The sequence below is a fragment of the Phyllobates terribilis genome, unplaced genomic scaffold, assembly GCF_046119375.1.
Source record: "Phyllobates terribilis strain yellow unplaced genomic scaffold, ASM4611937v1 Scaffold_9__5_contigs__length_417890890, whole genome shotgun sequence".
Lineage (NCBI taxonomy): Eukaryota > Metazoa > Chordata > Amphibia > Anura > Dendrobatidae > Phyllobates > Phyllobates terribilis.
Genome location: NW_027362769.1, coordinates 343,863,612 through 343,878,875, shown reverse-complemented (window position 1 = coordinate 343,878,875; position 15,264 = coordinate 343,863,612).

The window sequence follows — 15,264 nt, the reverse complement described above, 5'->3', positions numbered from 1 at the left end:
GAAAGAAACTGGGGAAAGCATTGAGAGGAGGCTGGAGAGAGCATTGAGAGGAGGCTTGGGAAAACAATGAGAGTCTGGGAAGAGCAATGAGGGGAGGTTGTGGAGAGCAATGAGGACAGGCTGAGAAGAGCAATGAGAAAAGGCTGAGGAGAGCAATGATAAGAGGCTGGGGAGAGCAATGTGAGGAGGCTGGGGAGATCAATGAGAGGAGGCTGGGATAGCAATGAGGGGTTGGGGAGAGCAATGAGGGGAGGCTGGGGAAAGTAATGATAAAAGGCTTGGGAGAGGAATGAAAGAGGCTGGGGAGAGCAATGAGAGGGGGCTGGAGAGCATTGAAAAGAGACTGGGGAAAATAATGAGAGGAGGCTGGGAAGAGCAATAATGGGAGGCTGAGGAGAGCAATAACAGGAGGCTGGGGAGAGCAATGAGGGGAGGCAGGGGAGAGCAATGAGGACAGACTGAGGAGAGCAATGAGGACAGGCTGAGGAGAGTAATGAGAGGAGGCTGGGAGAGCAATGAGAGTAGGCTGTGGAGAGCAATGAGAGGAGGCTGGGAAGAGAAATAAGAGGAGGCTGGGGAGAGCAATGAGTGGAAGCTGGGGAGAGCAGTGAGAAAAGGCTTGGGAGAGCAATGAAAGAGACTGGTGAGAGCAATGAGAGGGGGCTGGAGAGAGCATTGAGAGGAGGCTGGGGAAAACAATGAGAGGGGGCTGGGAAGAGCAATGATGGGAGGCTGAGGAGAGCATTAAGAGTAGGCTGGGGAGAGAAATGAGGGAAGGTGGCTGGGGAGAGCAATGAGGACAGGCTGAGGAGAGCAATGAGGACAGACTGAGGATAGCAAAAAGAGGAGGCTGGGAAGAGCAATGTGAGGAGGCTAGGGAGATCAATGAGAGGAAGCTGGGGAGAGCAATGAGGGGATTGGGAAAGCAATGAGGGGAGGCTGGGGAGAGCAATGGGCATCTGGGGAGAGCAAAGAGGGGAGGCTGGGGAAAGCAATGAAAGGAGGCTGGGGAGAGGAATAGGAGTATGAAGGGGGCTGGGGAGAGCAATGAGATAAGGCTGGGGAAAGCAATGAGGGACTGGGGAGAGCAATGAAAGGAGGCTCTGAAGAGCAATGAGAGGAGTTTGGGGAGAACATTGAGAGGAGACTGGGGAGAGCAATGATATAATGCTAAGGAGAGCAATGAGAGGAGGCTAGGGAGAGCAATGAGGGGCTGTTAGAGCAATGAGAGAAGGCTGAGGAGAGCAATGAGAGGAGGCTGGGAAGAGCAATGAGAGGAGGCTGTGGAGAGAAATGAGAAGAAGCTGGGCAGAGCAATGAGAGGAAGTTGAGTAGAGCAATGAGAGGAGGCTGGGGACATCAATTAGGGAAGGCTGAGGAGAGCAATGAGATTAGGCTGGGGAGAGCAATGAGGGACTGGGGAGAGCAATGAGAGAAGGCAAAGGAGAGCAATGAGAGAAGGCTGGGGAGAACAATAAGAGGAGGCTGGTGAAGAGAAATGAGGGGCCAGGGAGAGCAATGAGGGGCAAGGAAGAGCAATGAGAAATGTCTGGGGGAATACAATGAGAGAATGCAGGGGAGAGCAATGAGGGGCTGGGGAGAACAATAATAGAAGGAAGGGGAGAGCAAGACAGGAGGCTGGGGGGAACAATGAGAGGAGGCTGTGGAGAGCAATGAGAGGAGGTTGGGGTGAGCAATGAGAGGAGGCTTGGAAGAGCAATGAGAGGAGGCCGAGTAGAGCAATTAGGGGCTGGGGAGAGCAATGAGGGGAGGCAGGGGAAAGCAATGAGGGGAGGCAGGGGAAAGCAATGAGAGGAGACTGGGGAGAGCAATGAGGGGGGGCTGGGGAGAGCAATGAGGGGAGGCTGTGGAGAGCAATGAGAGGAGGCTGGGAAGAGAAATAAGAGGAGGCTGGGGAGAGCAATGAGTGGAAGCTGGGGAGAGCAGTGAGAAAAGGCTTGGGAGAGCAATGAAAGAGACTGGTGAGAGCAATGAGAGGGGGCTGGAGAGAGCATTGAGAGGAGGCTGGGGAAAACAATGAGAGGGGGCTGGGAAGAGCAATGATGGGAGGCTGAGGAGAGCAATAAGAGTAGGCTGGGGAGAGAAATGAGGGAAGGTGGCTGGGGAGAGCAATGAGGACAGGCTGAGGAGAGCAATGAGGACAGACTGAGGATAGCAAAAAGAGGAGGCTGGGAAGAGCAATGTGAGGAGGCTGGGGAGATCAATGAGAGGAAGCTGGGGAGAGCAATGAGGGGAGGCTGGGGAGAGCAATGGGCATCTGGGGAGAGCAAAGATGGGAGGCTGGGGAAAGCAATGAACGGAGGCTGGGGAGAGGAATAGGAGTATGAAGGGGCTGGGGAGAGCAATGAGATAAGGCTGGGGAAAGCAATGAGTGACTGGGGAGAGCAATGAAAGGAGGCTCTGAAGAGCAATGAGAGGAGTTTGGGGAGAACATTGAGAGGAGACTGGGGAGAGCAATGATATAATGCTAAGGAGAGCAATGACAGGAGGCTAGGGAGAGCAATGAGGGGCTGTTAGAGCAATGAGAGAAGGCTGAGGAGAGCAATGAGAGGAGGCTGGGAAGAGCAATGAGAGGAGGCTGTGGAGAGAAATGAGAAGAAGCTGGGCAGAGCAATGAGAGGAAGTTGAGTAGAGCAATGAGAGGAGGCTGGGGACAGCAATTAGGGAAGGCTGAGGAGAGCAATGAGATTAGGCTGGGGAGAGCAATGAGGGACTGGGGAGAGCAATGAGAGAAGGCTAAGGAGAGCAATGAGAGAAGGCTGGGGAGAACAATAAGAGGAGGCTGGTGAAGAGAAATGAGGGGCCAGGGAGAGCAATGAGGGGCAAGGAAGAGCAATGAGAAATGTCTGGGGGAATACAATGAGAGAATGCAGGGGAGAGCAATGAGGGGCTGGGGAGAACAATAATAGAAGGAAGGGGAGAGCAAGACAGGAGGCTGGGGGGAACAATGAGAGGAGGCTGTGGAGAGCAATGAGAGGAGGCTGGGGTGAGCAATGAGAGGAGGCATGGAAGAGCAATGAGAGGAGGCAGAGGAGAGCAATTAGGGGCTGGGGAGAGCAATGAGGGGAGGCAGGGAAAAGCAATGAGGGGAGGCTGGGAAGAGCAATGAGAGGAGACTGGGGAGAGCAATGAGGGGGGGCTGTGGAGAGCAATGAGGGGAGGCAGGGGAAAGCAATGAGAGGAGGCTGGGGAGAGCAAAGAAGGAGGCTGGGGAGAGCAAAGAAGGAGGCTGAGGAGAGCAATGAGAGGAGGCTGTTGAGACCAATGTGGGGAGTTTGGGGAGATCAATGAGGGGAGGCTGGGAAGAGCAATGAGGGGAGGCTGGGGAGAGCAATGAGAGGAGGCTGGGAAGAGCAATGAGGGGGGCTGGGGAGAGCAATGAGGACAGGCTGAGGAGAGCAATGTAAGGATGCTGGGGAGAGCAATGAGAGGTGACTGGCGAAAGCAATGAGGGGCTGGGGAGAGCTATGAGGTTAGGTTTGGGATAGCAATGAGGGGTTTGGCAAAGTAATGAGGGGAGGCTGGTGAGAGCAATGGGTGGCTAGGGAGAACAATGAGGAGAGGCTGGGGAAAGCAATGAGAGGAGGCTGGGGAGAACAATGAGAGGCTGGGGAGAACATGAGTGGCTGGGAAGAGCAATGAGAGGAGGTTGGGGAGAGAAATGAGAGGAGGCTGGGAAGAGCAATAAGAGGAGGCTGGGGAGAGCAATGAGAGAAGGCTTGGGAGAGCAATGAGGGGAGGCTGGGGACAGCAATGAGGGAAGGCTGGGGACAGCAATGAGGGAAGGCTGGGGACAGCAATGAGGAGAGGCTAGGGAGAGCTGAGAGGAGAGGCTGGGGAGAGCAGAGAGGGGAGGCTGGGGAGAGCAAATAGGGGAGGCTGGGGAGAGCAATGAGGACAGGCTGAGGAGGGCAATGAGAGCGAGCTGGGAAGAGCAGTGTAAGAAGGCTGGGAAGGACAATGAGAGGTGGCTGGGGAAAGCAATGAGGGGCTGGGGTGAGCAATGAGAAACGGCTTGGGAATACAATGAGAGAATGCTGGGGAGAGCAATGAGGGCCTGGGGAGAAGAATACCAGAAGAATGGGGAGAGCAAGCAGGAGGCTGGGGAGAACAATGACAGGAGGCTGGGGAGAGCAATGAGAGGAGGCTGGGGAAAGCAATTAGGCTCTGGGAGAGCAATGGGGGGAGGCTGGGGAGAGCAATGAGAGTAGGTTGGGGAGAGCAATGAGAGAAGGCTGAGTAGAGCAGGGACAGAAGGATGGGGAGAGAAATGAGGGGTTGGGGAGAGCAATGAGAGAAGGCTGACTAGAGCAATGAGAGAAGGCGGGGTAGAGCAATGAGAGGAGGCTGGGAAGAGCAACGAGAGGAGGCTGGGGAGAGCTACGAGAGGAGGCTGGGGAGAGCAATGAAAGGAGGCTGGGGAAAGCATTGAGAGGCTGAGGTGAGCAATGAGGAAAGGCTGGGGATAGCAATGAGGGGAGGCTGGGGAGAGCAATGAGAATAGGCTGGGGAGAGCATTGAGAGGAGGCTAGGGAGAGCAATGAGAGAAGGCTCGGGAGAGCAATGAGAGAAGGCTTGGGAGAGCAATGAGAGGAGGCTGGGGAGAGAAAAGAGGAGGCTGGGGAGAGCAATAAGAGAAGGCTGAGGAGTGCAATGAGGGGAGGCTGAGGAGAGCCATGATATTCTGGAGAGGGCAATGAGAGAAGGCTGGGGAAATCAATGATGGGCGTAGGAGAGAAATAAGAGAAGGCTGGGGAGAGCATTCACAGTATTCTGGGGAGAGCAATGAGGGGAGGCTGGGGAGAGCAATGAGAGGTGGTTGGGGAGAGCAATGAGAGAAGGCTTGGGAGAGCAATGAGGGGAGGCTGGGAAGAGCAATGAGGAAAGGCTGGGGAGAGCAGAGAGGGGAGGCTGTGGAGAGCAAATAGGGGAGGCTGGGGAGAGCAATGAGGACAGGCTGAAGAGGGCAATGAGAGCGAGCTGGGAAGAGCAATGTAAGAAGGCTGGGAAGGACAATGAGAGGTGGCTGGGGAAAGCAATGAGGGGCTGGGGAGAGCAATGAGAGAAGGCTGAGGAGAGCAATGAGAGAAGGTTGGGGAGGACAATGAGAGGAGGCTGGTGGAGAGCAATGAGGAGCCGAGGAGAGCAATAAGGGGCTGGGAAGAGCAATGAGAAACGGCTTGGGAATACAATGAGAGAATGCTGGGGAGAGCAATGAGGGCCTGGGGAGAAGAATAATAGAAGGATGGTTAGAGCAAGACAGGAGGCTGGGGAGAACAATGACAGGAGGCTGGGGAGAGCAATGAGAGGAGGCTGGGGAAAGCAATTAGGCTCTGGGAGAGCAATGGGGGGAGGCTGGGGAGAGCAATGAGAGTAGGTTGGGGAGAGCAATGAGAGAAGGCTGAGTAGAGCAGGGACATAAGGATGGGGAGAGAAATGAGGGGTTGGGGAGAGCAATGAGAGAAGGCTGACTAGAGCAATGAGAGAAGGCGGGGTAGAGCAATGAGAGGAGGCTGGGAAGAGCAACAAGAGGAGGCTGGGGAGAGCAATGAAAGGAGGCTGGGGAAAGCATTGAGAGGCTGAGGTGAGCAATGAGGAAAGGCTGGGGATAGCAATGAGGGATGCTGGGGAGAGCAATGAGGGGAGGCTGGGGAGAGCAATGAGAATACGCTGGTGAGAGCAATGAGAGGAGGCTAGGGAGAGCAATGAGAGAAGGCTCGGGAGAGCAATGAGAGAAGGCTTGGGAGAGCAATGAGAGGAGGCTGGGGAGAGAAAAGAGGAGGCTGGGGAGAGCAATAAGAGAAGGCTGAGGAGTGCAATGAGGGGAGGCTGAGGAGAGCAATGATATTCTGGAAAGGGCAATGAGAGAAGGCTGGGGAAATCAATGATGGGCGTAGGAGAGAAATAAGAGAAGGCTGGGGAGAGCATTCACAGTATTCTGGGGAGAGCAATGAGGGGAGGCTGGGGAGAGCAATGAGAGGTGGCTGGGGAGAGCAATGAAAGGTTGGGGAGAGTAATGAGACAAAAATGAGGAAAGCAACGAGGGGCTAAGGAGAGCAATGAGAGATGGCTGAGGAGAGCAATGAGGGGAGGCTGGGGAGAGTAATGAGGGGTGGCTGGGGAGAGTAATGAGGGGAGGCTAGAGAGAGCAATGAGAATAGGCTGGGGAGAGCGATGAGAGAAGGTGTGGTAGAGCAATGAGAGGAGGCTGGGAGAGCAATGACAGGAGGTTGAGTAGAGCAATGAGAGAAGCCTGGGAGAGAAATGATTGTGCCGGAGAGAGCAATGGGGGGAGGCTGGGGAGAGCATTGAGTGGAAGCTGGGGAGAACAATGAGAGAAGACTGGGGAGAGCAATGATATACGGCTGAGGAGAGCAATGAGAGGAGACTGGGAAGAGGAATGAGAGACTACTGGCAAGAGCAATGAGAAAAGTCTGGGGAGAGCAATGCTGGGCTGGGGAGAGGAGTGAGAGAAGACTGGGGAGAGCAACGAGAAGAGGATGGGGCGAGCAATGAGAGGAGGCTGGGGAAAACAATTAGGTACTGGGGAGAGCAATGAGGGGAGTCTGGAGAGAGCAATGAGGTGCTGGGGAGAGCAATGAGAGGAGGCTGGGAATAGCAATGAGAGGAGGCTGGGGAGAGCAATGAGAGGAGGCTGGGGAAAGCAATGAGAGAAGGCTGGGGAGAGCAATGAGAGGAGGCTGGGGAGAGCAATGAGAAGAGGCTGGGGAGAGCAAAGAGAGGTGACTGGCGAGAGGAATGAAAGATTGAAGAGAGTAAAGAGACGAGGCTGAGGAGAGCAACGAGGGGCTTAGGAGAGCAATGACAGATGCCTAAGGAGAGTAAATAGAGGAGGCTGGGGAGAGCAATGAGAGGAGGCTGGGGAGAGCAATGAGGCGAGGCTGGGGAGAGCATTGAGAGTAGGCTGGGGTGAGCAATGAGAGAAATATGAGTAGAGCAAGTACAGAAGGATGGGAAGAGAAATGAGGGGTTGGGGAGAGCAATGAGAGGAAGCTGACAAGAGCAATGAGAGTAGGCGGGGTAGAGAAATGAGAGGAGGCTGGGAAGAACAACGAGAGGAGGCTGGGGAGAGCAATGAAAGAAGGATGGGGAAAGCAATGAGAGGCTGAGGTGAGCACTGAGTAAAGGTTGGGGATAGCAATGAGGGGAGGCTCGGAAGAGTAATGAGGGGAGGCTGGGGAGAGCAATGAGAGGAGGCTGGGGAGAGTAATGAGAGTATGCTTGGGAGAGCAATGAGAGAAGGCTTGGGACAGCAATGAGAGGAGGCTGGGGTGAGAAAAGAGGAGGCTGGGTAAAGCAATGAGAGAAGGCTGAGGAGTAGAGATGAGCGTTGTTCGACTCGAACTGTTCGCCAATCTCAAATTCGAACTGTTTTGGGCGGTGTTCGAGCCGTTCGGTGAACACGAACGATTTGAGAAAAATTCGGCTGTTCGAGGTTATGTTCGATAACTGTTCGTGCACCAAAATCATAACTAGATTTTTTCTCAGTAATGATGAAAATCAATGTTAATACGCAGTTTGAGTGTACAGCGGGGTGGGGGAGGGGCAGGGGATGGATCTCTGCAGGAATAATGAAGATCTCCATTTTTTTTTCTCTTTCCCACATTTACAGTGGGGAGGTGCAATCTGTCAGCCTATCAGCAGCGCACACACGGAGCGAAGTGCTTTTTTTCACACAAGCAAGGGCATGTGTCATTGGCAGTGTATGTCACATGTCCTTGTCCTATAAGACCAAGCCATTTTCCCCATCGCCACCATTTTCTCACTGCTGCAGCTGCGTGTTAGACGGCACCGCTGTTGCTGTGTGCGCTATACCTTGTCAATTTCAAGCCAATTTTCACACAAATCTACAGATAGCTTGGGAGTAGGGAATAGTTGTGATTGCAGTCCTTTTAAGGACTAGGTTACAGCATTTCCTACGACTTTTATCAGGCAGGTCTGTGCTCTTAAATAGATAGATTGTGGGAGTATAGAATAATTGTAATTGCAGTCCTTTTCAGGACTAGGTTACATCAGTTCCTATCAGTTTTTGCCAGGCAGGTCTGTGCCAGTGCTGTGCAAGTTTTTTTCACAGCATTTGACTGAATCTAGCAAAGCTAATCCTTTTTGGCCTATTGCAGAGTGTGTTAGTCAGTGGAGTAGCCTATCTGTGTTGCAAGATATACCACCTGTGTATAGAATACCAATTTTTTTACTGCACCTAGTGAAGTAAAATCTTTTGGGCATAGCATCATTCTATTACTCCATCTATACTGACCTCCATCAGGTTGCAAATTGAATATAATTTTTTTCTGCATCTAGCTCGGAAAAAAAATTTGGGCTTCTAGCAGTGTGTGGGACTTGTTCTATTAGTCCATCTATACTGACCTCCATCAGGTTGCAAACTGAATATAATTTTTGTCTGCATCTAGCTCTGAAAAAATATTTGGCCTTCTAGTAGTGTGTGGGACTTGTTCTATTAGTCCACCTATACTGACCTCCATCAGGTTGCAAATTCAAAGTAATTTTTTGTCTGCATCTAGCTCTGAAAAAATATGTGGGCTTCTAACAGTGTGTGGGACTTGTTCTATTAGTCCATCTATACTGACCTCCATCACGTTGCAAATTGAATATAATTTTTTTCTGCATCTAGCTCTGAAAAAATATTTGGGCTTCTAGCAGTGTGTGGGACTAGTTCTATTAGTCCATCTATACTGAACTCCATCAGGTTGCAAATTGAATATAATTTTTTTCTGCATCTAGCTCTGAAAAAATATTTGGGCTTCTAGCAGTGTGTGAGACTCATTGTATTGGGCCTTCTATACCAAGCTCCACCAGCTTTTAAATTAATAATAATTTTTAGCTGCATCTAGCCCTGAAAATAATTTTTCTTCCCAATAGTGGTAGCAATAGAAATATGGGGCGCGTCTGGCTTACAAAAATATACGCTTCATAACAAAAAACACCAGCCTAGCGCACTGCATTAATAAGATGGCATCATCGTCTCTCCCAGTGCTAGGCCTACTACCTAGGCTAGCATTCCTGTGCCTAAAACACATTGTATGGGTCCGCGCTAGCCACTATGCTGAGGGGTCTAAAGCTGCTGCTAACGCTTTATAACAATTGAATTGGCAGATTTTCACAGAGCTCTTCCACAACGCCCACCCATCGGGCAACAGTTGCCCACCTTCCCTATGGGATCTAGTGGCGAATAGTTGATGCCATTAATCAGAGCGTCAGTTGCCCCGTCGACGTGGCAAGCATACGGTAAGGCATGGGAAGAGTGGACACGACTAGTAGCAGGCAGACGGATTGACCAATGTGAACATGCCAGACCACAAGTCACCATAGAATTTCTCCACCTGCTAATGATGAGGGGCATATCAGGGGCGTCAGCGCAGCGGTGTCTGAACGTAGTAGCATTTCACTTCCAACTACTGAATTGGGGAGATGTAACAAAGATTCATCATCAGACAAACCATAAAATGGTTGAAAAGGGGTCAGCCAAGTCAGGAGTGTAGACGTCCCGTTCCGTGTCACTAAAACTGATTTCTCACATCATATCCCTAACACCATTAACATGACACTCACAATTTGAAGCAACACTACTGTCTACTGCATTTGTGATCGCCTTCTTCGGGGCGCTATGCATAAGCGAATTAGTCCCTCAATCCAAAATTACCACCAGTGGAGGCTTATTACACCAGGACGTAGTCATAGCCAATAATGCAATACGTCTACGCATACACAAATCGAAAACGGTTCCAGCGGGCAGGGGCACTTGGGTACTTCTACAACCAACAAACGGTACACTGAGTCGGGTAACAATAGTAAAAACATATCTAACCATCAGATCACAAAGTAATTTCTTCCTATCACACATTGATGGAACGCCATTATCAAGATACCAGTTCCAAGCTATATTTAATAAATGCATATCATCGGCAGGGAACCACCCCAAAGATTACGGGACACACTCATTCCGCATAGGCGCGGCCACGGAAGCAGCAAGAGCAGGACTGTCAGAAACGGAATTTCAGAGGATAGGGAGATGGCGATCCACGTGTTTGGCAAGATACATAAGACCGGACTTGTTATCCTAACGTGGTTTGTTTCTTTTACAGGTGATGATAAGCCAACAGTGTGGGTGTTAGGCCACTCGTATATATATTGGGCAGAAAAAAGGGCGAAAGTCCGCCCAGGCGGGAGGAAATTAGAGTTTCATAACACATATTTCAACTGGAGAGGTATTAGAGGCCTGCTATGGCCACAGGTACTAATGGAGGTAATCAAGGTAGGGAGAGAGGCAAGATGTCCGGTCATCTAATTATACATGCCGGGGGAAACAACCTAGGTCATCACAAGAGCGCATAACTAATGGCAATAATGAAACTAGACACTGAGCGCTTCAGAGAATTTTTCACAAAACTAGCTATAGTATGGTCAGAGATTGTGCCGATAGCGGCATGGCAAGGTGCGCGAGACATCACGGCCATCAAACGGACAAGGCGGGTAATAAATAGTGTTGAGCCACCCCCGTAGTGTTCGAGTTCGGTTCGGTTCGTCGAACACCCGTGTGTTCGCCGAACTGTTCGTCGAACTGTTCGTCGAACACCTTCGAACACCGTTAAAACCAATGGCAGGCAAACAAAAACACATAGAAACACATAGAAAACACCTTCAAAGGTGTCCAAAAGCTGACAAACTGCTCAGAAGACATAACTAACACATGGAAAAGTGACAAGTACATATAGTCATGCGAAAATAAAAGAGGTGGAGGAGTAAAAGGAGGGGGAGACACAGATATAGGCATGTCATGCCCTTCTAAAATCCAAAAAGTGAGAAGCCGACACGGCCAGTCCGCTCCTGCCCGTGCCACCTCCGTGTCGCCGGGTTTGTGCCAGAGCCGCGTTGAACCCTGACGGCCAGCCCCCCTCTCCCAATACTGGTGCCTGTCCGCTGGTGGGTCGAGCGAGCCCCCCTGTGGTGGAGGCAGCTCTAAGCTTTTTAATTTAAATTGTCTCTCTAATTTGAATGAATACACTTTAAATCCATTTACAAGGATCTATTGGAGGGCAAGTCTCATGCCAGCAGCCGCGGTAATTCCAGCTCCAGTAGCGTCCACTAAAGCTGCTGCAGTTAAAAAGCTTTTATAAGGATCGAGCTCGGCTGTCCACCGCAAGGCATCCTACTGCCAGTCCCAGCCCCTATGCCTTGGGGTGCCTCCTGATGCTCTTCACTAAGTATCCCATGGTCCCGAAGCATTTCCTTTGAAAAAATTAAGTGTCTAAACTACAGGTGGTGCAGCTTGCTTAACAGCCGGGATAATCCGCTCACTAGCAGACACTGCTACTAGGCACAAAGTATTTCCTGGGCTAGATGCAGTTAAAAATTTGTAATTAGATACTCTCGTTGGATGCTGAGAAAGCATTCCATAGAGTCTCCTGGCACGCCATATATGATTCTCTTAAAAAGCTTGGGGTAGGGGTCTAGGGGACCCTTTTATAGCCAAAATCACGGCCCTGTATCGCAATACGTCACCTAGGCTGAAGATAAATGGAACTGTAGCACCCTGAGGGCTCGGTTGCTACAGAGGTATTGCACCTCACCCAGAGGTGTGATATCTCACTCTCAGGTAAGGATGGAGTGTGGATCAGGACCCGACACCTGCATGCATTACACCACATTGCCGTGGGGCAGGGCGACCAATATGCCCCTGAGATGGGCACGACAGTCCCTGTCCCTGGCTGGAGTGGGGGGAGGGAACACTGAGGAAGGGGAACCCTGTAGTGCAGGAGCAGGGAGGAAGCAGTTCCTGGGTGCATTGAGAAGGGAGTATAAAAGGTGGGCACCATCTTAGTTCAGTGCAGAGAAGTCTGAGCAGAAGTGGCAGGGAGCAGGGGCTCTGCATGAGCTCTGCTCCGGAGGCGGGCCTAGTAACAGAGGCCCAGGCCTGGAAGAGGGAGAAGGAAGGAAGAGGAGCGGAGAAGGCTCCAGGAACGAGGAATGAAGGGATCCCAGGGGTGCGGACGGGTGAGTCGCCACCGCACACCCGAATCCACCTGTGTGGAGGGGTCAGGCCAAAGGGGGAGACCGGTCCCCGAACTAGTGGAGGCAGGAAACGACCCTCAGCTAGAAACCGGAGGCTCTGATATTTTATGTGGCGCAGCCCCTCGCTACACCCGCTAGGAAGGCACCACATAGGGTCAGGGAAACTGGCGCCAAGTTTACCAAGAGGAGGCCCGAGGCAGCCGGACAGAAGTGTTGGTAAGAAAGGCCAGACAAAGGACACACAAAGGGGGTCCTGTGAAGTGCTCCAAAGTTATCTGGGAGTTGTCTGAGCCCCTCACCTGGTGAGCACAGTACGACGTGGGCAGCCGTTACCTGCAGACGTGGTCTGGATAATAAGAACTGTGAGTAAAGGCCCTGAACTGCATCACTGACTCCGTGTCGTTACTGCTGCTGCCCTGCACCATCACCCCCATCCTCCGCATACACTGCCCTGAGGCTATACTCCTCCCGTGGGAGTTATGCTACGCTCTGCTGCACCCACAACACCAGCCTCAGTGGTCTGCCCTGTAGCGGCGGTTCACTCTGACCGCAATCCACGGGTGGCGTAGTCGGACATTTAAACATGAAAACCACATAAATAGTTCCGCCACTGGTTTGACCGCCCTGAGCCACGGAACTGGGTCGCCGCCACGAAGACTACAACCACCAGCATCCACCAAAAAGGGTCCGGCTCCGGGTGTCCCAAGGCCCAGGGGGTGCGTCAGAACATTTTCATCACCTTTCACAATCACCAATGGGACAAGGCAGTGATGTCCTCTGTCCCCTCTCTTATACATCCTAGTGACGGAGCACCTGCTCTCATCAATTCGCCATAACCCCAATATTAGGTGGATTGAGGTGGGAGGCACCGAGTACAAGTGCTCTCTATTTGCTGATGATGTCCTAGTATATATCACTCAATCACATATATCCATCCATGCTGTTATGGCTGAAATAGATCACTTTGTTACATGGTAAAATTTTAAAATCAATGCAGCGAAGTCTGAGGCCCTCGATGTCTCCCTCCCCAAATCCATATAGGATTCCATCCAGTCCAACTTTCCCTTTGCCTGGCCCTCAAAGGGTATCAAATACTTAGGAATTCCTATTCATAGAGACCTCTCCCATCTATGTTATCTTAATTTTGGGCCCTTTATTGAACAACTCCATACAGACCACGGTTGGCAAGTTAGAACTGTAAGATTCACTACGTGAACCACTGGTGTTTTGTGGAAAAGCACATGTACACTGCGTTCCAAATTATTATACAAAAAGTGTTTAGGAGTGATAAGGGAAGAATTTGTTTGTTTGTCAGTTAAACTCATTGATGGTGATGTGTGTCAGGGCTCTTTATATCACTGTAAGCAATTGCAGACACCTGTGCTAATTAGTTTGGCAGGTGTGACTACTTACGAAGGCTCTCTCACATTATTAAGCAGCCTACATTTTCTGCCAAAATGGGAAAGAAAAAGGATGTGTCGGCTACTGAGAAGCAACAAATTGTGGAGTGTTTAGGTCAAGGCATGACTACAATCAACATTGTGCGATGATCAGGATGAAGTGTCTTGGCAATCAAGAAGTATGTAGCTGATTCACAGTACACACGTGTGCGTGCTGATAAGGGCAAATTGAGGACTCTTTCCTACAGGCAATTACGTCAGGTTGAAAGAGCAGCGGCAAAAAAGCCTTGTCATAGCAGCAGACAAGTTTTTGAAGCTGCTTGTGCCTCCAACGTCCCCCGAACAACAAGATGCAGGGTCCTTCAGAGGTTTGCAGCTGTGCATGCGCCATCCTGTCGACCTCCTCTATCCACTTCACACAAGCAGAAACGGCTCCAGTGGGCCAAACATTACATGAAGACTGATTTCAAAACTGTTTTGTTCACGGATGAGTGCCGTGCAGCGCTCGATGGTCCAGATGGATGGAGTGGAGGATGGCTGGTTGATGGACACCCCACGCAAACACGGCTACAGCGCCAACAAGGAGGAGGTGGAGTAATGTTTTGGGCTGGAATCATGGGGAGAGAGATTGTCGGTCCCTTTAGGATCCCTGAAGGCGCTAAAGATGAACTCCATAATGTATGTGGATTTTCTCAAACAGCACTTCCTGCCATGGTTCAAGAAGAAGAACCGTGTATTTCACAGCAAGATCATTTTTCTGCATGATAATGCACCATCTCATGCTGCACATAAAACATCTGCATCTCTGGCTGATATGGGCATAAAAGGGGACAAACTTATGGTGTGACCCCCATGCTCCCCTGACCTCTACCCCATTCAGAACCTTTGGAGCATCATTAAAAGGAGTGTCTATGATGGCGGGAGGCAGTTCACATCTAAGCAACAGCTCTGGGAGGGTATTCTGTCCTCATGCAAAACAATTGAAGCAGAAACCATCCAAAACCTGACAAATTCAAGGTACGAGAGAGTTCAGAAGCTCCTTTCGAACAAGGGGTCCTATGTGAAAATGTAACATCACCTAGAATAAAGTTTTGAGTTGAAAACTGTTTGATTTCAGTTTCTAACAACCTGCTAATGCTTATAATTTCAAAAATGACCATTTTTTTGGTTTTTATTAAAATGAAAAGGCTGATCGAAAAGTTTGGGGGATCTAAGAGTGTGGCAACCCAGTAGTCATGATTACTGCGAATTCTGACAATATGAGGGTCATGCTGCAGGTAGTGCAGCAAGAAGGCACTTATGTGCCTTGCGCATCTCGGAGCCCCAAAATTATTTTCCGGGCTAGATGCAGCTAAAAATTATTTTTAATCTTAAATCTGGTGAAGCTTTAGTATAGATGGCCTAATAGGATCAGTGCTGCACACTGCTACAAAGCCCAAATTATTTTCCAGTCAAGATACAGATAAACATGATTAGTAATATGAAAGCTTAAAACGGTTGGTAGGGTGATTTTAACCAATCATCAAGCTTTTACTCTCCCCAGGATGACACAGGGGTAGAAAAGTCGTTTCGGATCCATGATTTGTTCATCTTTATGAACGTGAGTCTGTCTACATTATCAGTGGAGAGCCGCGTGCGCTTATCTGTCAGCACACCACCAGCAGCGCTGAACACACGTTCAGACAGAACGCTGGCTGCGGGGCATGACAAGATCTCCAAGGCGTAAGTGGCTAGCTCCGGCCATTTATCCAGATTGGAAGCCCAAAAAGAGCAAGGGTCCAGTGACACAGTC